At 42.4% G+C, this 22,640-nt stretch overlaps 1 long non-coding RNA gene across 1 annotated transcript; it reads right to left on the bottom strand.

The window, feature by feature from the left end:
- Positions 1–1,004: 1,004 nt before the first annotated feature.
- LOC149467096 (uncharacterized) lies at positions 1,005–22,268 on the bottom strand. The gene is made up of 3 exons (XR_016312030.1): positions 22,054–22,268; positions 10,813–11,030; positions 1,005–6,954 (listed from the first exon to the last, which is right to left on the bottom strand). It is a non-coding gene; the product is annotated as an uncharacterized LOC149467096 (long non-coding RNA).
- Positions 22,269–22,640: the final 372 nt, after the last annotated feature.

The following is a 22,640-nucleotide window of genomic DNA, read 5'->3' as shown; positions in this document are numbered from 1 at the left end:
ACGCTTTGCTATCTTCTTATAGCCTTCTCCAGCTTTGTGAGCGTCAACTATTTTCAGTTTCAGTTTTCTAGACAACTGCTTAGAAGAACCCATGGTGCTGATTGTTGGGGCAAGGTCAGATGAGTCTGGGCATTTAAAACCTTTGAGATTGACATCACCTGGTCTTCCCAGACGATGATTGAGAACAATCCATGACACTGGCAGGTCTCAGCTTGCCAAAGGGGGCAGTGCATGCTATAAATTCTGCAGGGTGCCCAAACTTTTGCAGATGCCATTTTTTTGTTTTCTGTTATTTTGAAAGTGTAAATGATGGAAATAAAATCTAACTTTTGTTGACATATTATAAGAATGTCTAATCTGTAATTTGATGCCTTTTGGAGAAATTCCCATCTTTCCTTGGCTTCTTTATGCACATTAATACAAATTTTTAGCTGGGGTGCCCAAACTTTCGATCCCCACTGTATATGATACATGGCATACATAGAAGAATCTTGTTAGGAAAAAAAAAAATACCTGTAAAAAAATTTGGATCTTGTGTGTCATTTATTTTTAATTAGTTCCAAGAGTTTCTGCAAGATTGGACTGAAGTTTGCAAATAAAAGACAACGTGTCACTTTTCATATTCACAGCAATAAATGAGGCCTTTCTGAATTTAATATATGATAATAAGGTTTAATTACTTAAAAAAAAATATATTAAATGTTTTTATTAGTACATATATATTGAAATATAGGTGATTCTAAGATAATTGTTGTTTATGTCACTGTGATGTAGGGTGTATCTAAAGAATTCTGATAGAAAATAAAATTAATATAAGTTAAATGTTTGATGTTGTTTATAATCAGGATGTACAAAACATCATTAGGAAATAAAGAAAAAAAAAATCACCTTCAAAGGGGAAAAGTAAACAATGCAGAACTTTACAAGAAGTTGCATCAAAAAAATGGCATTTGATTTTGTTCACTTTAAGTTGAGACTTTGCTTCTTCACAAGACTATTTTTTTTTATGTTTTTTTTTTTATGAAACATAGACAGTAAATGAGTATTAATTAATGTGTGTCTTGCCTTGGTTGACACAGGCGGAAACATATGTGATGCAGCATGTACTTAAAAAAAATGTCATTAGTAGATAAATGCCAATAAAATAATTTCAGATCTTACGTATGTGTTATTTCCTATTAATTAGCTCCAAGCGCTCCTGTACCGAAGGTTACAAATTAAAGAGAAATTCTCACTTTGCCCATTTAAAGTAATAAATGAGGTTTTTTTTATATTTTAATATAAGTTGACAAGATTTATTTACTTTAATACAATCTTTCACATTTCTTATATTCACCTAGACATTGATAGATACATATAAATAAGTCATATACAGACCTGAGAACCTCTTAAAACCCCATACAACCCCATTCATTTTTTTCTGCTTATATATTTTTTTTAAAGCTTACGTTTAGGACCATATTTGTTATGGGCACAAATAAATATCCACTTTACAAACCCATTGGAGGCAAAGGTACAGGTTCTCTTGTCCCCTATCCAGATGCGGACTGACAACTCATGGAGCCCCCGGGCAATAGGGAATCATGGGGCCCCTGTGTCCTTGCCCAAACTCAAAAAAGCCTATGAAAAAGGTACCAGGGGCATCTCATGGGGCCCCCTACTGACCCCGGGAGCTCGGGCAGTGCCCGAGTTTCCATATGGTCAGTCCACTCCTGCCCCTATCCATCCCCTACACCCCCCCCTACACACTCACACATACACACACACATTATCACCCACCTCCTCGCTCTCCTCTGTCATAAAAGTCACCTGCAGACATTCTCCCCTCCTCCACATGAAAATGTTTGGGCTGTTGATTGCCTGCTCAAACCCAAGCACTACATTCCTTGAAACAGGTGAGCAAGGTCACATGGTATCCCATACCCAGAAGTACTGGATATTTCTCAGCACAGATGAACAGAGCAATGGGGGAGAGCAGGAAGGGTATCAGGATAGAGGGAGGAATGCACTATTAAGAAAACCTGTTACTTTGCCCTTAATGGGCAAAGTACCACATAGATTAAACCAGGGCTTGAAAAAGCCGCTCGCCAAATGCGAGGAGAAATTCTCTAGTGGCAAGCACAGATGATGGAGTGGCTGCGCTCCAAGCCTCAATGTGAAGCCGAGTTCCGGTTTCCGAGTTCCGGTTTCCGAGTTTCGGTTTCTGGATTCTTCGGCATCGCCGCTGAGGGGACAGGTTCAGGAGAGATCCGCTCTCCTCCGCCGCGGGGGACTCAAGGAGTAACTACTGTATACATGTCATATCACAATAATGGAGTACAGGGGAGTTGGCATATACTGTACATTACTGTGTACAGTTTTATATTTTGGACTCTTTATTCTAAAGAAAAATGTAATTTCATAAACTTTAAGGGGGCATGGTTGGGGGTAGGGCTGGGAGCGGGGTTGGGGCCGCTCCAGGGTGGGGTTGGAGGCGGATCTGGGCAAGGTTGGGTGGGGCAACTGGTGGAGAGTAAGGTTTGTACCTGGCTAGTAGGTCTAGACTCGAAAATTTAAGCCCTGGATTAAACTATATCTAATAACATTGTCATCCTTCCATTTTTCTTTTCCTTTCTTGCCCTCCTCTTTTTTTTCCTGTCTTTTCTTTTTTTTTCCAACTTTTCTCCCTTCATTGCCATCTCTTTCCTTCCTACATTATCTTTTTTCTTTCTGTTTCCTACTTACTTTTTTCCATCCTTTGCTTCCTTTTTCCCTCCATCCCTTCCTCCATATCTTTCATTCCTTTTCTCCACCACTCCTCCCCCTCACTATTTCTTTCCTACCTTCTTTCCTTCCTTCCATCTTTTGTTTCCTTATTTGCTTGTTTCTTTCATCTCTCCCTCCCCACCATTCCTTTCCTCCTTCCTTCCTTCCTTCCTAGCTCTTCACTACCTTACCTTTTTCCATTATGTTTCCTTTTTTTAAATTCTTTGTTGCTTTACTTCCTCCCTCCCATTCTCCTTTTCTTTCTCACTCCCTTTCTTACCTTATTCTCTGCTCTCTTTCCTACCATCTTACCTTTTTCCCTAATTTTGCACCTTTCTTTTCTTTCTTCATTTGCTTCCTTTCTTCTATCCCTCCCTCCTCCTTCTTTTCTACCATCTTACTGTTTTTCTTTATTTTTCCTACTTCCTTTTCTTCCTTCATCACTTCCTTTTCTTTCATTCCTCCCTACATTCTATTCTTCCTTCGTAACTTCCTTTTCTTTCAATCCTCCCTACTTTCTTTTCTTCCTTCATCACTTCCTTTTCTTTCATTCTTCCCTACTTCCTTTTCTTCCTTCGTCACTTCCTTTTCTTTCATTCTTCCCTCCTTCCTTTTCTTCCTTCATCACTTCCTTTTCTTTCATTGCTCCCTACTTCCTTTTCTGTTTTTCTTTTTTTTCCTACTTCCTTTGTTCTATCATTTGTTTTCTTTTTTTCCCCTATCCCACCTTCCCCACCTTTCTCCATTCAGTTCTTCCTTCCTTCCTAGCTCTTTTCTAACTTACCTTTTTTCTTGTTTCTTTTTTCTTTTCCCTTCTTTCTTTCCTACCTTCTTATCTTTTTCCTTCTCTCTTTTCTTCCTTCATTTGCCTTCTTCTTTCCTTCCTTCCCAGCTACATCCTACCCTCTTACCTTTTTTCTTTATGTTTCCTTCTTTGTTTCATTCTTTAGTCGCTTATTTCTTTCCCCAGCCCTCCCTTCCTCTCTTTCATCCTCCCTTCCTTTTCCTCCTTAGTCATTTCCTTTTCTTTCATTCCTCCCTATTTCCTTTTCTTCCTTTGTCACTTCCTTTTCTTTCATTCCTCCCTATTTCCTTTTCTTCCTTTGTCACTTCTTTTTCTTTCATTCCTCCCTACTTCCTTTTCTTCCCTTATCACTTCCTTTTCTCTCATTCCTCCCTACTTCCTTTTCTTCCCTTATCACTTCCTTTTCTTTCATTCCTCCCTACTTCCTTTTCTTCCTTCGTAACTTCCTTTTCTTTCATTCTTCCCTCCTTCCTTTTCTTCCTTCGTCACTTCCTTTTCTTTCATTGCTTCCTACTTCCTTTTCTGTTTTTCTTTTTTTTTCCTACTTCCTTTGTTCTATCATTTGTTTTCTTTTTTTCCCCTATCCCACCTTCCCCACCTTTCTCCATTCAGTTCTTCCTTCCTTCCTAGCTCTTTTCTAACTTACCTTTTTTCTTGTTTCTTTTTTCTTTTCCCTTCTTTCTTTCCTACCTTCTTATCTTTTTCCTTCTCTCTTTTCTTCCTTCATTTGCCTTCTTCTTTCCTTCCCTCCCAGCTACATCCTACCCTCTTACCTTTTTCTTTATGTTTCCTTCTTTGTTTCATTATTTAGTTGCTTATTTCTTTCCCCAGCCCTCCCTCCCTCTCTTTCATCCTCCCTTCCTTTTCCTCCTTAGTCATTTCCTTTTCTTTCATTCCTACCTATTTCCTTTTCTTCCTTTGTCACTTCCTTTTCTTTCATTCCTCTCTACTTCCTTTTCTTCCCTCATCACTTCCTTTTCTTTCATTCCTCCCTACCTCCTTTTCTTCCTTCGTCTCTTCCTTTTCTTTCATTCTGCCCTACTTCCTTTTCTTCCTTTGTCACTTCCTTTTCTTTCATTCCTTCCTACTTCCTTTTCTTCCTTCATCACTTCCTTTTCTTTCATTCTTCCCTACTTCCTTTTCTTCCTTTGTCGCTTCCTTTTCTTTCATTCCTTCCTACTTCCTTTTCCTCCTTCGTCACTTCCTTTTCTTTCATTCTTCCCTTCCTGTCCTTCCTTCCTTTCCCCAGCCCTCCCTCCCTGTCTTTCATTCCTCCCTTCCTTTTTTTTCTTTACTTTTTTGTTTCATTCTTCCCTACTTCCTTTTCTTTTGTCACTTCCTTTTCTTCCATTCTTCCCTACTTCTTTTTCTTCCTTAATCACTTCCTTTTCTTTCATTCTTTCCTACTTCCTTTTCTTCTTTCGTCACTTCCTTTTCTTTCATTCTTCCCTACTTCCTTTTCTTCCTTTGTTGCTTCCTTTTCTTTCATTCCTCCCTACTTCCTTTTCCTCCTTCGTCACTTCCTTTTCTTTTATTCTTCCCTTCCTTCCTTTCCCCAGCCCTCCCTCCCTGTCTTTCATTCCTCCCTTCCTTTTTTTTCTTTACTTTTTTGTTTCATTCTTCCCTACTTCCTTTTCTTCCTTCGTCACAGTCACTTCCTTTTCTTCCATTCTTCCCTACTTCCTTTTCTTCCTTCATCACTTCCTTTTCTTTCATTCCTCCCTACTTCCTTTTCCTCCTTCGTCACTTCCTTTTCTTTTATTCTTCCCTTCCTTCCTTTCCCCAGCCCTCCCTCCCTGTCTTTCATTCCTCCCTTCCTTTTTTTTCTTTACTTTTTTGTTTCATTCTTCCCTACTTCCTTTTCTTCCTTCGTCACAGTCACTTCCTTTTCTTCCATTCTTCCCTACTTCCTTTTCTTCCTTCATCACTTCCTTTTCTTTCATTCCTCCCTACTTTCTTTTCTTCCTTTGCTCCTTCCGTCCTTCCTAACTTGTTCTTCTCTCTCTCTTTCCTCCCTTTTTCTCTTTTCTCACTATCTCACATATCTCCTAAAATACTTGGTAGGAAACACCACTGAAAAGTCATTTTATCGCTTCCAATCAATTTGTTTGAGTGGCTGGTACAATAGCGTGAGAGTGATTTTATCATATTTTATCATATCTCTGATAGGCCTCAGCCTCTCTCCAGTGCTTCAATCTCATTTTTCCTCTTCTCTTCCAGCCTCGGATGTAGAGCTGTCTATCTGCGGTCTGCGGTTAGAATGAGGCAAGCATGATACAATTACTGTGCTGTCGGCTTCCAGTCTGGCTTGTCATAAGAAAATGAACTGAAGGCAGCGAGAACACACGATACATTTCAGGGGAACACTGCGGAGGAGCAATCCATTTTCCATCACATCATCAATTGTCCTCACAATTACACGTGCGCTGAAAAGTTATGACTGGCATCTTGTGTGCGCTAAGTGCTCAAAACAAGACAACCCTGTTCAGTTAAAGGCCAACGCCATTAAAAAAAATTGATATATCAGTTGTGCAGTTGTTGGATCGTAAAATTACATTCTGGCCTTTTATATCTCTCAGGGACACCAATGGTAGGATTTCCCCACCAGGATTCACAGTTCTGAATTCTTTTGAATCTACAGCTTTCATTTAAATACCTACCTACCTACCTGGTTATCATGACAGGAAGGTCTTTGTTTAGGCACTTCCTGCTATAAGGTGACAACACTCTGTCTATGTCTCCCAATTGTGCTCCTGTGTTGTCACATGGGCTTCCAATGGAAACTGCAAGTGGCTGTTTCAACACACAATATGACGGCATGACTCACTATTGTCACCATCAGCAAACTCACCCTGAGAAACACCATGCAGCCATTGCTGGCGTGAATGTAGACAGAAAGTAGCTGCAAAGAAGCTGTAGAAAATTAGTAGCAGTGAGATGCAACAAAGGATAATAAAAGAAAAAAATCTGAACTCCATGCATATACAAAAGACACATATTAGTGCAGTTCTGTAATTATTAATACATCATTGATTGTTTTTTTTAACATACAAACAGTTTACTTAACTAAATTTGATATGGTATCAACCTCTTGCAGTCCAAATACAGCAGGACTGGAGTGTGAGAGGAATAAACAGCACAAGAAGCCAATAATTTCATGTGCTGACTAAAAGCATGCTGATAGGGAGGAGAGAGCAGAATGACAGAGAAATGAGCTTATCACTGCGCTGCTTCTTCTTTCATTGTCCAGTCAGGGGCTGAGGGCGGATCCAGGACAATCTGGGCTCAGAGGAACTGGGTTGAATGAAGCTGGATTTCAGACTGAGGACATCTAACAGCAGTAAAATAATACTGCAGCGGAAACCTCTGGATTGAAGGTGAAAATTGCAGCAAAAGCTGGAGTTCTAGGAAGGAAGGAAGAGAAGAGGAAAGGAAAAGTTGAAGGCAAAAGATATGTGAGGGAGGAAGGAAGGAATAAAGAAAGGTAGGGGCATGGAATAATAAAAGGGAGGAGGTGATAGAAAGAAGAAAATGTATACAAGGAAGGGAAAGAGGAAAAAAGGGGAAGGTAAAAATGAAAGGAAAGGGGAAGGTAAAAAGAAAAGGAAAGGGGAAGGGAAAGAGGAAAGGAAAGGTGAAAGGAAAAAGGAAAGGGGAAAGGAAAGGGGAAAGGAAAAAAAAAAAGGAAATGGGAGAGGATAAAAGAAAAGAGGAAAGGGGAAGGGAAAGAGAAAAGGAGTAGGGAAAAAGGAAAAGATAGGGGAAAGGAAAGGGGTAGGGAAAGAAGAAAGGAAAGGGGAAGGGAAAAAGAAAAGGAAAGGGGAAGGGAAAAAGAAAAGAGGAAATGGGAAGGGAAAGAGAAAAGGAAAGGAGTAGGGAAAAAGGAAAGGATAGGGGAGAGGAAAGGAAAGGGGAAAGGAAAGGGGTAGGGAAAGAAGAAAGGAAAGGGGAAGGGAAAAAGACAAGGAAAGGGGAAGGGAAAAAGAAAAGTAAAGGGGAAAGGAAAAAGGAAAGGGGAAAGGAAAAAAGAAATGGGAAGGGGAAAGGAAAAAAGAAAAGGAAAGGGGAAAGGAAAAAAGAAAAGGGGAAGGGAAAGAGGAAAGGAGTAGGGAAAGAGGAAAGGATAGGGGAAAGAAAAGAGGAAAGGAAAGGGGAAAGGAAAGGGGTAGGGAAAGAAGAAAGGAAAGGGGAAGGGAAAAAGAAAAGAGGAAAGGGGAAGGGAAAAAGAAAAGTAAAGGGGAAAGGAAAAAAGAAAAGAGGAAAGGGAAAGAGGAAAGGAAAGGAGTAAGGGAAAAAGAAAAGGAAAGGGGTAGGGAAAGAGGAAAGGGGAAGGGAAAAAGGAAAGGGGTAGGGAAAAGGAAAGGGGAAAGGGAAAAAAAAAGAGGAAAGGGGAAGAGAAAGAGGAAAGGGGAAGGGAAAAAGAAAAGGAAAGGGGAAGGGAAAAAGAAAAGGAAAGGGGAAGGGAAAAAGGAAAGAAAATGGGAAAGGAAAAAAGAAAAGGAAAGGGGGAAAGGAAGGAAGGAAGGAAAGGAAAGGAAATAGAAGGGTGAAAAGAAGGAAAATAGAAAGAAAAGTAAATAAGAAAGGAAGAGAGTAACAGAGATCTGAGCTCATCGCTGCACTGCTTCTCCTTTCACTGCCCAGTTCTGGATGAACTTAGAGGAAGTGAATTGAATGGTGCTGGCCATCAGACTGAGGACATCTATTGTAATGTAAGAAATACTGCAGAGGACATCTCTGGATTAAAGGTGAATATTGCAGCAAAAGTTGGTTTTGTTATTTTGAACTATTAATGGGATATGCAACTCTCTCCATCAGCTCATCCTCCCACAGTTATTAACTTTTGTATCACTTGACCCTCCCTTTTAGATTGTAAGGTCTAACAAACGGGGCCCTCTGATTCTTCCTGTATTGAATTGTATTGTAACTGTACCTTCTGCCCTCAACTGCCAGCGCTATATAAATCCTGTATGACCCTAGGTTCACATCTGTGCGGGTGGTGCTGCTACGATCCGCACGAAAATCCGTGCAGCTGCACCACCCGCACAGAGAAATGTGGACCCGCGAGCGGGTGCCTTTAGTTCTAATGGCACGCTGCCTACACTGGAAAATGCAACCGTACTGGGAACCGAGGTTCCCGTGTGGGCTATGTTTTCAGAAGAAGTGCCGGGACTTCTTCCCTGCGTGTGACGGGCACGGGATGAATGGGCTCCCGTGCCTGCGCAAAATGCGGCCCGCCCAGCCGCATATATGTGAACCGGGGGTAATCATCATCATTATTTTTATCTTGTTGTTTTCGGATCAAGTTCTGCTTTAAAGACATTAGCTTTTAGTCCACTTAAAGTTTTCTTTCTGGGCCACAACAGCAGCTCAAGGGACCAAATCAAGGTAACTTGTATTTTATGTTTTTTACCGTTTCTTCTACAAATCCAGTTTTGAGGTAGAATTATCCTTTAAGAGTCCCCCGTCTCACCTTACAGAGTGGTTTAAGGAAAATATTTTATTATAAAGCGTTCAGCTTCATTCTCATGTAAATTGCTTCTTTCATTTCCCTCCTCTGTTCGCTGGAAAAAAAAAATTGTCATGGAGACAAAGTCTACATCTGACCATCTGAATGGCTTTAACTTGGCTCTCGCAGGTTTTAGCAGCGTAGATTGTGAAACGGCTCTGCTGACCTCATCAAACGTGGTGCCTGGGTATGTACGGCAAAGCTATCTCTCCAGCCGGCTTAGGCCTTATCTGGGGCTTGTTGTAGCACTTTTTGAAAGCCGACTTTCCAATTAAATTAGAGCTTTAGCTCTGCAAAGTGAATCTTTTTTTTTTCTTCCTTTTTCCTTTCAAATCACCCTCATTACTTAGTTCTGGAATATTAGAGGATTGCTCTAGGTTTTACGTTCAAGAAAACTATTATATTATGACGGCCAGGGCCCGGTAAATGATTATAATGGTGGAGATGTCTCGCTTTCAATTTATATGGCCAGCGGTATAATGAAAAGCTACCAAGACCTGGACTGTCTCATAAGAAAACCTTTGATTGTCATTTTCCTGTTAGGTGTACATTTTTAACAAAAGTGGGTAAAAATTTCACTTTTTTTTAGTTACTATAAGCCTTCTACAGACTATAGCAACAGGTAACAAAAGGGGAAAAGAGTATAAAGAGGAAAGGCCCAAAAAGTTAGAATGAAGTGTAAAAGCATATATGGTAAACAGATTAACGTGTGCTCACCTGGCCCAATCAGGATTGCTCAATTAGACTGCTGCACATTTGTGCACACTTAGCCGATTCAGGATTGCCTAATTAGACTGCTGCACATTTGTGCACACTTAGCCGAATCAGGATTGCCTAATTAGACTGCTGCACATTTGTGCACACTTAGCCGATTCAGGATTGCCTAATTAGACTGCTGCACATTTGTGCACACTTAGCCGAATCAGGATTGCCTAATTAGACTGCTGCACATTTGTGCACACCTGGCCCAATCAGAATTGCTTAGTCAGATTGCTGCACGTTCAGCCTGTGCATGGTCAACAGGTTAGTCCATTTCCTCTTGCTCTAGATGGAGGTCTGACTTCCATTTGACTGTTCATACCCTGGATTACTTCTGTGATTGTTTGGAGTGCATTTTTACTGGGCTTATCTGTGTTTATTCTAATCATTGGCCGGTTTCTTTAGTTGTTATTAGTCTGACTCCATTAGAAGAGGAGATTAAGGGGGGATATGATCTCCATGTATAATATCTTCTTCTTCTTCTTCCTCTTCCTCTTCTTCTTCTTCCTCTTCTTCTTCCTCTTCTTCTTCTTCCTCTTCTTCTTCCTCTTCTTCTTCCTCTTCTTCTTCTTCTTCCTCTTCTTCTTCTTCTTCCTCTTCTTCTTCTTCTTCCTCTTCTTCTTCCTCTTCTTCTTCTTCCCAAGCAAAGCCCATCTAGCCAAGCTATCTGCCATAATTTTGTATCTCTAAATCTCATCAACAAGTATGTGATGAAGTCTGTTTAATTTTCAGAGGTTTCCTACTCATTTTGACAAATGAGATCTTGCATGGAGGGAGCTTCCCTTAGTTTCACACATGTGCAGCTGATTGAGCAAAGCATGGTCAGCCTTCAAGGCATCTATATATGGGTGATGTACTGAAAGTAATGCAAAAGTACACAAAACTTTTTAAATAACTTACAAAAGATCATTCAATGTGATAGAGTAACTCTTCCTCTTTAGTACATCTTTTTTCATTGCAGGTAAATAATGTATTCTGTGCAGAAGCAACGTACCTTCAGTGAGTTTTTGATGAAAGAAGGGGGATGGGCTGTCCAACATCCACAGAAGGCTACAGAATGTCTATAAAGAAGATCTTCTGGCACACAGTATGTCCGATACTTTAAGGGTACCTGGTATACAGCAGTAACCATGAATACGTCATGAAGTTCATAAGTCTTATTAGGAGATGAAGGGTACATCAACGGCTGCCATCCTCAGAGTGCTGCCAGCTCTGTAGTTAAGGATAAGGGAGAGAAAAGGAGGCGCCACCTAAGTGCAGTATTTACACAAGAGTTTTATTCATGAAGGGTTAAAAGCACTCACGTGATATTGAGTAATAAAAAGCTCATCTAGTATTGCAGTGTCTGCCACTCATTGGTGTCAGTGGTTTCAGTAGGAGGAATCATGCCCCATTGTTGGTGTCTGTGGGAGGAATCATGCCCCATTGTTGGTGTCAGTGGGAGGAATCATGCCCCATTGTTGGTGTCAGTGGGAGGAATCATGCCCCATTGTTGGTGTCAGTGGGAGGAATCATGCCCCATTGTTGGTGTCAGTGGGAGGAATAATGCCTGTTGTTGTCAGTGGAAAGAATAGTGCCCCATTATTGGTGTTAGTGGGAGGAATCATGCCCCATTGTTGGTGTCAGTGGGAGGAATAATGCCTGTTGTTGTCAGTGGCAAGAATAGTGCCCCATTATTGGTGTCAGTGGGAGGAATCATGCCCCATTGTTGGTGTCAGTGGGAGGAATAATGCCTGTTGTTGTCAGTGGAAAGAATAGTGCCCCATTATTGGTGTCAGTGGGAGGAATCATGCCCCATTGTTGGTGTCAGTGGGAGGAATAATGCCTGTTGTTGTCAGTGGAAAGAATAGTGCCCCATTATTGGTGTCAGTGGTAGGAATCATGCCCCATTGTTGGTGTCAGTGGGAGGATTTATGCCTGTTGTTGTCAGTGGAAGAAATAGTGCCCCATCATTGGTGTCAGTGGGAGGAATAATGCCCCATCATTGCTGTCAGTGGCAGGAATCATGCCTGTTGTTGTCAGTGGAAGGAATAATGCCCCATCATTGGTGTCAGTGGGAGGAATCATTCCCCATTGTTGGTATCAGTGGGAGGAATAGTGCCCCATCATTGGTGTCAGTGGGAGGAATCATTCCCCATTGTTGGTATCAGTGGGAGGATTTCTTCCTGTTGTTGTCAGTGGAAGGAATAGTGCCCCATCATTGGTGTCAGTGGGAGGAATAGTGCCCCATCATTGGTGTCGGTGGGATGAATCATGCCCCATCATTGGTGTCAGTGGGAGGAATAATGCCCCAATCATTGCTGTAAGAGTGAGGAATCATGCCTGTTGTTGTCAGTGGAAGGAATAGTGCCCCATCATTGGTGTCAGTGGGAGGAATAATGCCAATTGTTGGTGTCAGTGGGAGGAATAATGCCCATTTGTTTTTGGACATTGGGAGGAATAATGCCCAATTGTTGGTGTCAGTGGGAGGATTAGTGTCTTGTATCAGGGGAGCAAAAGTACCCCACAGGGCCAGATAAAGGCAAGCAAAGGGCCACATCTGGCCCCTGGGCCACTGTTTTGAGACCACTGACCTAGAACCACCATTTCTATCTAGCAAATGCCTAAAGGTAGGACAAAAGAAAGAGTTTTGTCTGGAGTTGGGTGCTAACAATCAAAACTTCTTTCCCGCTATATATGTTAGCTGTAAAGCAATTTCTAATATTATGCCGAATTATATTTAATAAAGAACATAATAACTTGCCTCCATTGTTCACAATATCTCTGTAAATCACAGCAATCTATCTTTTTAATCCAAACTCATTGTGAACAATAATTACCTTGATTACATCCTATATAGCAAAGTTAAACTGTTTAATCTTCACGTTCGGCGGACAACGTAACAAATTTATGTCACAATTTTTGCAGTTCTATGGAAAGTTGGTTAAATTACTCCTAATGAGGCGGGGCGGGGGGAAGCATTTGAGTTCTGCAGTAATTATCGAGTTTTAAAAATTATTTTCAAGCATTTAATAAGGACCTTTTTACTGAAGCGGTATTTCAATTGGCCTTTTTTCTTTGAGTCTATTTCCCATAATTTAAAAAAAAAAAAAAATGAAAGTGGATTTTCAAACAACCTAAAAGGATCGATCGCTCATCGGGTCCTTTTCAGAGTTTCGAGTGATGGTGCCAAATCTCTTGAAAGCTGACCGCTAAAATGTTTTTTTTTTGGAAGCTGGAAATGGAAAACTTAGAGACTACGGGGGCAATTACAATGATTTGAATAAGCACAGGTGTTCAATACCTCCTGCCTGGCCAATAATAAAAAAAGAAAAAGTGGACTATTGAAAAGAATCACAAAAGCAGACTGAAAAAAAAAACATAAAAAATTGGCAAAAGCCAATCGGTACGGTAAAAAAGAAAATAAAAACCCGGTAGACAAAAAAATGAACCTGCGGATTGCTTTTCTGCTATTTTTTTCCATAGGTAATTACAGTTGTGTCAGACGATAAATCGCACACCTCTTTCTCTCTCCGCTCGCTCTCGTTTTTTTTTTTCTATTCAAGACCGTCCAATGTGACATTAAAATGTTACATCCAAGCGGTTACTATGGTATTAGGCTGAAATTATGAATCTCTCTACCCCCTCGCGGCTCGACAAGCCACACGTAATTAAAATCTCGGAAAATGGAAGTTTCATTGTATGTGAAAAGCGGGGACATTACAGAGCTTAAGCAGGGATAATAGGCAGAGGTGTTTGGCAATGCGGCCAAACTGACATGATAGAAAAAAAAAAATATTAAAGCTGAACTCCAGGCACCAAAAATATATTTCTCAGTTACCATAAAGGACATATTCGGCCTTGTGTGCACAGAATGCATTTGCAAACCCAGATGTTACCTTGTAAACGTAGCAGTGACATCATCACTGTGCTGTACATAGCCTGGGCAGAAAGCAGAGCTGTGGGAGGGGCCCAGCAGGCTCCACCTGCTGCAGAAAACTACAGGAGGGGGCGGAGACAAGACTAGTAACCCTGCACAAGGAGAGAGAGCAGCAGTGAGCGGTCTTTATTAATTACTGGAAGTCTCACCCTGGATCAGGGGCGTCCCTAGGGTTGGTGTCACCCAGTGTGATAACACTTGGCTGCGATAACAACATGCGACGATCCCCGCAGGATGGATCGGATCTGTGGATTGAGCATAATGAATCTGAGTCCGATCCATCCTGCGGGGATCGTCTGCTTTCTTTACAACTTACCTTTTCGTGGAGCGGGTCCGGTGTCACCTCATGTAGGTTGCATTCCGACGATCTCCGCAGGATGGATCGGATCTGCAGATTGAGCATAATGAATCGGAGTCCGATCCATTATGCTCCCCAATCCGCAGATCCGATCCATCCTGCAGGGATCGTCGGAATGCAACCCATACGGGGTGACACCGGACCCGCTCCACGAAAAGGTAAGTTGTAAAGAAAGCAGACGATCCCCGCAGGATGGATCGGACTCTGATTCATTATGCTCAATCCACAGATCCGATCCATCCTGCGGGGATGGGAGAGATCAACGGGAGAGATCTACGGTTGAGGGAGGGGTGTATTGTTGCTGGGAGGTCCCATTGTTGCTGGTGGAGGATCTAGGGTTTCTGGGAGAGATCTACTGTTGATGGAGGGGACTATTGTTGCTGGGAGGATCCATTGTTGCTGGTAGGGGATCTAGGGTTGCTGGGAGAGATCTACGGTTGGGGGAGGGGTATATTGTTGCTGGGAGGTTTCATTATTGCTGGTGGGGGATTTAGGGTTGCTGGGAGAGATCTACGGTTGATGGAGGGGTCTATTGTTGCTGGGAGGTCCCAATTGTTGCTGGTGTCATGCTTGTAACTGTCAGTCTTGTAATTTGTAGTTTGGCAACAGCTGGAGGGCCGCCATTTTGACACCTGTGCCAGTGTAGACTGGTACATCTGGAAGAGAGCTTGTTCTGTTGAAAAACAGACTTATTGGCCAGCACATCAGATGAAATTAAAGGATGGAAAGCCTAAAAAAGAAAACGAATGCAGCCATTACATCTAAGAATCGGTAATATGCAATGTGGCTTAATGGTTAGCACTTCCGCCTGGCAGTACTCAGGTCATTGGTTCAAATCCCAACCACGGCACCACCTGCCTGGAGTTTATTTGTTCTCCCTGTGCCTGCGTGGGTTTCCTCCTGGTACTCCGGTTTCCTCAAAGACATGCTGGTAGGTGAATTGGCTCCTGTCTAAATTGGTCCTAGTATATGAATTAGGGACCTTAGATTGTACACTCCTTGAGGGTTAGGGACTGATGTGAATGTACAATATATATGTAAAGTGCTGCGTAAATTGACGGCGCTATATAAGTACCTGAAATAAATAAATGTTTGCTTTTGAATTATTTACTTAACCGCTTGCTGACCATCTCACATAGGAGCACGCCCTCAGCCCAGGTAAGCAGTGTGCTGGTTCTTGGGGGGTGGGGCGAAACGCGTCAAAGGGCATGGCTTGGGAGGAGCCCAAGCTCAGGCTGCTACTTATTCCCTCTCATCTGGGATTGCGTTGACAGGAGTGCGGAATCTTTACACCACTCATACACAGCACTTTTGGATGAAAACTTGAGATGCCGGCACCCATACCAGTGAGGTCCATCGAAGCGGGAGGTTCACATGCCTTAGAGTGACACTCCAATCTTTTCTAAGCGGTTCACACAGATTCTTGGGAGGAGCTATGCAAATATGGGTGATTATTAGAGACGTGCAGTTCGTTTTGTTCTGAATTAAAATTTTGACAATTTTTTGGAGATATGGATGTATTAAAATTTCCGAATTACAATAGTAATGAATATGAATGAATTTAAAATAATGACACAAAATGTCATTCAAAATTTGAATCAAATCAAATAAAAAAATGAATAGAATAGAAAAGAAAAAAAGGAATAGAATTGAATAAAATAGAAAAGAATAGAGTAAAACAGAATAGAATAGAAAACAAAAGAATAGAATAAAATAGAAAATAAGGGGAATAGAATAGAAAAAAGAATAGGAAAAATAATAAAATAGAAATATAACCATCTTCCGAAATTTGAATTTTTAATAGAATAAAAATTGGAATAAAATAGATTAGAATAGAAAATAAGAGAATAGACAAAAAAAAGGATAGAAAAAAATGAAATAGAAAAAAATAATAGAACAAAATAGAAAGAATATAACTGTGTTCCGAAATTTAAATTTCGAATAGAATGAATTAGAATTCAAATGCTGATTTGATACTTTTTGATTAGGTCGAATTGAATTCAATTCTTTTTCGGACTTTGTTTCATTTATTGGTTTTTTAATTCGATTAGAATTTTCCAAATTTGGTCGAATTGATTTCAATTCAACTGAATTTGAAAAATTCTAAATCGAATTTGGAAACCATTAAACAAAACAAATTCCAAAAAAGAATTAAATTAAATTAACTAAACTATATTATTTAAAAAAGGATAAGTTCACCTTTTGGACAAAAATAATAAATGCACATTTTTTTGCAGGTAAAAAAAAACGTGCATTTATTATTTTTGTCTGCAGAAGCCTGGAAAGCATTACACCAGTGATCAGTAAATCGCTGATGCCATGTAGGTCTCCTGCAGACCCGTCAGAATATCTGCTTGCTGTACAGGATGTATTAGATGTATGGGATGTACGAGATGTACGGGATGTACAGGATGTATGGGATGTACGAGATGTACGGGATGTATGAGATGTACGAGATGTACGGGATGTAAGAGATGTATGAGATGTATGAGATGTACGAGATGTACGGGATGTACGAGATGTATGGGATGTACGAGATGTACGGGATGTACGAGATGTATGAGATGTACGAGATGTATGGGATGTATAAGATGTGTGGGATGTATGAAATATATGGGATGTACGAGATGTATGGGATGTATAGGATGTATGGGATGTATGAAATATATGGGATGTACGAGATGTATGAGATGTATGGGATGTAAGAGATGTATGAGATGTACGGGATGTACGAGATGTATGGGATGTACGAGATGTATGGGATGTATGAGATGTACGGGGATGTATGAGCTGTAGGGGATGTATGGGATGTAGGGGATGTATGGGATGTACGGGATATATGAGATGTAGGGGATGTATGAGATGTACGGGAGGTATGAGATGTACGAGATGTAGGGGATGTATGGGATGTATGAGATGTACGGGATGTATGGGGATGTATGAGACGTACGGGATGTACGAGATGTATTAGATGTATGGGATGTATGAGATGTATGGGATGTATGGGATGTATGGGATGTATGAGATGTATGGGATGTATGAGATATACGGTATGTATGAGATGTACGGGATGTATGGGATGTATGGGATGTACGGGATGTATGAGATGTATGGGATGTACGAGATATATGGGATGTATGAGATGTACGGTATGTATGAGATTTATGGGATGTAAGGATGTATGGGATGTATGAGATGTACGGGATGTATGAAATGTACGGGATGTATGAAATGTACGGGATGTATGAGATGTACGGGATGCATGAGATGTACGGGATGTATGGGATGTATGAGATGTACGAGATGTATGAAATGTATGGGATGTATGAAATGTATGGGATGTATGAGATGTACGGGATGTTTGAGATGTACGGGATGAACGAGATGTATGAGATGTATGGGATGTATGGGATGTATGAGATGTATGGGATGTATGGGATGTATGGGATGTACGGGATGTATGAGATGTATGAGATGTACGGGATGTATGGGATGTACGAGATGTATGAGATGTACGGGATGTATGAGATGTACGGGATGTATGGGTGGGATGTACGGTATGTATGAGATGTACGGCATGTATGAGATGTACGGGATGTATGAGATGTACGGGATGTATGAGATGTACGGGATGTATGAGATGTACGGGATGTATGGGATGTACGGGATGTATGAGATGTACTGCATATATGAGATGCACAGGATGTATGAGATGTACGGGATGTACGGGATGTAAGGGATGTACGGGATGTATGAGATGTACGGGATGTATGAGATGTACTGCATATATGAGATGCACAGGATGTATGAGATGTACGGGATGTACGGGATGTATAGGATGTACGGGATGTATGAGATGTACGGGATGTATGAGATGTACGGGATGTATGAGATGTACGGGATGTATGAGATGTACGGGATGTATGGGATGTATGAGATGTATGAGATGTACGGGATGTATGAGATGTACAGAATGTACGGGATGTATGAGATGTACAGAATGTACGGGATGCATGGCATGTATGAGATGTACAGAATGTACGGGATGTATGGGATGTATGAGATGTATGAGATGTACAGAATGTATGGGATGTATGAGATGTACGGGATGTATGAGATGTATGGGATGTACAGAATGTATGGGATATATGGGATGTATAAGATGTACAGAATGTATGGGATGTACAGAATGTATGGGATGTACAGAATGTATGGGATGTACGGCAGATATTCTGACAGGAAGCTTCAATGAATATTCACGGAACTCCACAGCACCCTGGTAGTTCATTGAAAACTACAAGCCGACAAGGCTGCCGGGACTTGTAGTTCCTTCATTCATGGAAGTCTGTGAATGAATGATGCGGCTATGTGGGCGGAGCCCCGCACGGCCATGCTGTTTGACAGAACTTCTCCCCAGATTATGTCAGAGGGAGGGGGGCGGCGGCTGCAGCTATGGGAACATGTTACATGTTCCACCCTAAAAGTGGGTGAAACATGTAACATGTTTGCAGAATTGAACTTTTCCTTTAAATAATAAATCGAAAGGAAACGAGTTGAACATTTTTCCGTTCTGCACATGTCCAGGAGAGGAGGCGGTACAACTGTGCAAGCCTGGAGGTCAGCTTTAATACCTATTTTATCCAGCAGAGGGCGTCACAAGTTTCCTTTGAATGGTCTGTTGCCTGCCTGGCTGCTTATGCAGCAATATGGCCGCCGCCCTTGTCTTGTGGGTAACAGGTGCACTTTAAATGTCAGAAAAGGTTCAAAAGCGAAATCCTTCTTTTCTTCCATGTTTTGTATTCTTCTGCTCCCCGTTCGCAGGCAGAGGTTTATTTTAAGTGTCTGTTAAGATATTTGGATTTGCAGAAGCATGATAAAATGCTCATTTGCATCTTACAAACTTAACCTTCGGGTGGTATCAAAATCTCATTACCCCAAAGTAAAGTCTTTTAAATGCAAATGTTTGGCAGGCAGTCGGCGATGGGAGGGGAGGGGGGCTCTGCGTTTCCTGCATCACGCAAATCATTTTTCCGCTTTGCCTGGGAGCCGGAGTGGCACTTAACTCCCACCTTCCTGGCCTGGCTGGCAAAGAACTTCCAAGAAAACTTTTGGAGGCCGACAGTCTACGAGAAACTCCGATGAACAGACGTTCCTTTTAAAATGTCCCCAAAGCGTAAAGCTTGATGAATATTCGGAAAGAAACCACAAACCTCTTTGTAGAAAAAAAAATGAATGGCGACTGACAGGGACCGCGCCTTCTCACAACGCAAAGTCTGTGAATCATCCGGCTTACTAAAAACAATGCACTCCCCGTGCGGGTGATATCGTCTATCAACAGCTGGAAGGCCACGGCTGATCTTCTTTTTACAAAGTAACAAGTAAATGAAGAAGAAACTTCTAGAAATATAAACGTTTCATTAAAAATGACTTCAAGTGCTATCAAATCGCAAAAATAAAAATGTAATATATTGCAGCTTACCAATCTCTAGAGGTGATGGCTGCATTTGTTTTCTCTATTTAACCCCTTGGCGCCGGCGCCTCCCAGCCCTTTAACAGTTCCAGGAGGCGGGAGGCGGGGTGGGGTTTTACGGTCAAGTGACTGCCGTGATTCGCTGTCATGTCGGTCACATGATCAGGAAAGTTCCCGATCAATGTTTTTTTAATAGAACGCAAATTTCCGGCCGCTCGGCGTCTAGACCCAGATTCCGGAAGGCCACACATTTGCGTTCGGCCAGCGCCAAGAGGTTAAAGTGGTTGTAAACGTCAGACATGAAATATGAACAAAATGGTTAGCACTTCCGCCTGGCAGTAATCGGGTCATCGGTTTGAATCCCAACCACGGCACCACCTGCCTGGAGTTTGCATGTTCTCCCTGTGCCTGCGTGGGTTTCCTCCGGGTACTCCGGTTTCCTTCCACACCCCAAAGACATGCTGGTAGGTGAATTGGCTCCTGTCTAAATTGTCCCTAGTATGTGTATGTATGAATGTAAGTTAGGGACCTTAGATTGTACATCCCTTGAGGGTTAGGGACCTTAGATTGTACGCCCCTTGAGGGTTAGGGACCTTAGATTGTACGCCCCTTGAGGGTTAGGGACTGATGTGAATGTACAATATATATGTAAAGTGCTGCGTAAATTGATGGCGCTATATAAGTACCTGAAATAAATAAATAATGAACAAAGCATATCCCTCTATTATGTGTATTTGTCGTAGTCCAGAGCATTAAGTGTCATTTCTGTCTGCTCCTTCATTCCTCTGCTATCAGCATGAATCACTTCTGATGAGTTTTCCTGACACCAAGAGAAAAAAGGTGACAGGGGAGGGACCTCCAGCTGAATGACAGCCTCAACTGTTCCTATGTGCTGTATGAAGGGGGTGTGTGTCCCTTTCCTTCAATCAGCTGTCCATTTTCTGGAAATTCAGACAAGCTTTATAAATTCTGGACCAGGGGCGGACTGACCATTTGGAAACTCGGGCACTGCCAGAGGGCCCGGGGTCAGTAGGGGGCCCCATGAGATGCCCCGGTACCGTTTTCATAGGCTTTTTTGAGTTTGGGCAAGGACACAGGGGCCCCATGATCCCCTATTGCCCGGGGGCCCCATGAGTTGTCAGTCCGCCCCTGTTCTGGACTTTAAATAGATGTAGAGAAGAGAAGACTGCAGATAAACAGGTACAACTTACAGTATGTAGGAGGATTTGTTTAATCTCTGTGTGTCACCAGAGGCCAGTCACTTCCCTGGGTATTTAAAGGGTTCACAACCACTTTAATCTGTGTCCGATCATGGCACCGGCTGCTTGGGGAACAGCGCTGTGCGGTCAGAGCGTGAGGAAAGTACTGCCGAGAACCGGCAGATGTCAGAGCAGGGATCGGCACTGATCATCAGGGCACTGATGATCAATGATCAGTGCCCTGATGATCGGTGCCCAGCAGTGCCACCCACCAGTTCCACGCACCTGTGCCCAGCAGTGCACCCACCTGTGCCACCCAGCAGTGAAACACACCTGTGCCCAGCAGTGCCACCCACCTGTGTCCACCAGTGCCACCCACCTGTGTCCACCAGTGCCACCCACCAGTGCCCATCAGTGCAGCCCAGCAGTGCCGCCAGTCAGTGCCACCTGTCAGTGCCCAGCGGCTGTGCCAGTCAGTGCCCAGCAGTTGCGCCAGTCAATGCCTAGCAGTGCCGCCAGTCAGTGCCCAGCAGTGATGCCAGTCAGTGCCACCTATCAGTGCTGTCTATCAGTGTCACCTATCAGTGCCGCCTATCCGTGGCACCTCATTAGTGCTGCCTATCAGTGCTGCCTATGCGTGCCACCTCATTAGTGCTGCCTATCAGTGCCGCCCAGGGGCGGACTGACCATTTGGAAACTCAGGCACTGCCAGAGGGCCCGGGGTCAGTAGGGGGTCCCATGAGATGCCCTTGGTACCTTTTTCATAGGCTTTTTTGAGTTTGGGCAAGGACACAGGGGCCCCATGATCCCCTATTGCCCGGGGGCCCCATGAGTTGTCAGTCCGCCCCTGGTGCCGCCTATCAGTGCTGCCTATCAGTGCCCATCAGTGCCGCCTATTAGTGCTGCCTATCAGTGCCCATCAGTGCTGCCTCATCAACACACATCACTGAAGGAGAAAAATTACCTGTTTGAAAAATTTTATAATAGAAACAAAGAAACTTTTTTTTTTCAAATTTTTGCACTTTTTTTCTGTTTATAGCGCAAAAAGTAAAGCGCCCAGCAGCGATTAAATACCACCAAAAGAAAGCTCTATTTGTGAGAAAAAAAACAATAAACATCTCATATGGGTACAATCTTGCATGACCGCGCAATTGTCATTCAAAATGCGACAGCGCTGAAAGCTGAAAATTGGCCTGGTAAGGAAGGGGGTATAAGTGCCCGGCAGGCGAGGGGTTAAGAGATTGCGTTGCTTTTTACATACCGCATGTATCAGCTCTGCATACACTCACCTTGCTGCGACTGCTGGTTGCGATGCTTCTTCCTGCGGCTGGTTCTCTCCAGGCAGAGATAACATCCTAAAATGCTCAATAATGGCAATAACCCCCCAAAAAATAAATAAATAATTAAAAGTCGGAGTGACCTCCTCAAACTGTCAGCCGGGAATACAAACTGCGCAATTAACCAGAGAAACAACGCACGGGCGAAAAAAAAATGCTTCCACCTCTTTGGAGCCTTTAATGAAAATGAATATGATACCTTATCAGCGAGGAATGCCCAGGGCTGCAGATGGAAGGGAATATATTTAGCCAATTATCGAAGCCAAATACGGCCTTCTCATCTTCATCTTGGCGTTGGCTGACCACATTACGCCAAGGATCCGCTAATAGTATTACACTTTTGACAAGTGGCGCTGTTAAGTGCACGGATCAATACTGGATTTTACAAAGTTATGACTGCGGGAGGAAGAAAAAAAAAAATAGATGGTGCTATTAAAGGGGAGTGTCGGCTTATGAGACGTTTAATGCTGACGTGTTGTTGGTGTGTGAGAGATAACATCACGGCCAGTTACTGTATGTCCAGGGGCGGACTGACCATT

This window comes from Staurois parvus, unplaced genomic scaffold (assembly GCF_062004578.1).
Source record: "Staurois parvus isolate SC_StPar_1 unplaced genomic scaffold, SC_StPar_1.0 ptg000124l, whole genome shotgun sequence".
Lineage (NCBI taxonomy): Eukaryota > Metazoa > Chordata > Amphibia > Anura > Ranidae > Staurois > Staurois parvus.
This window is presented reverse-complemented; position numbering and strand designations above follow the sequence as displayed.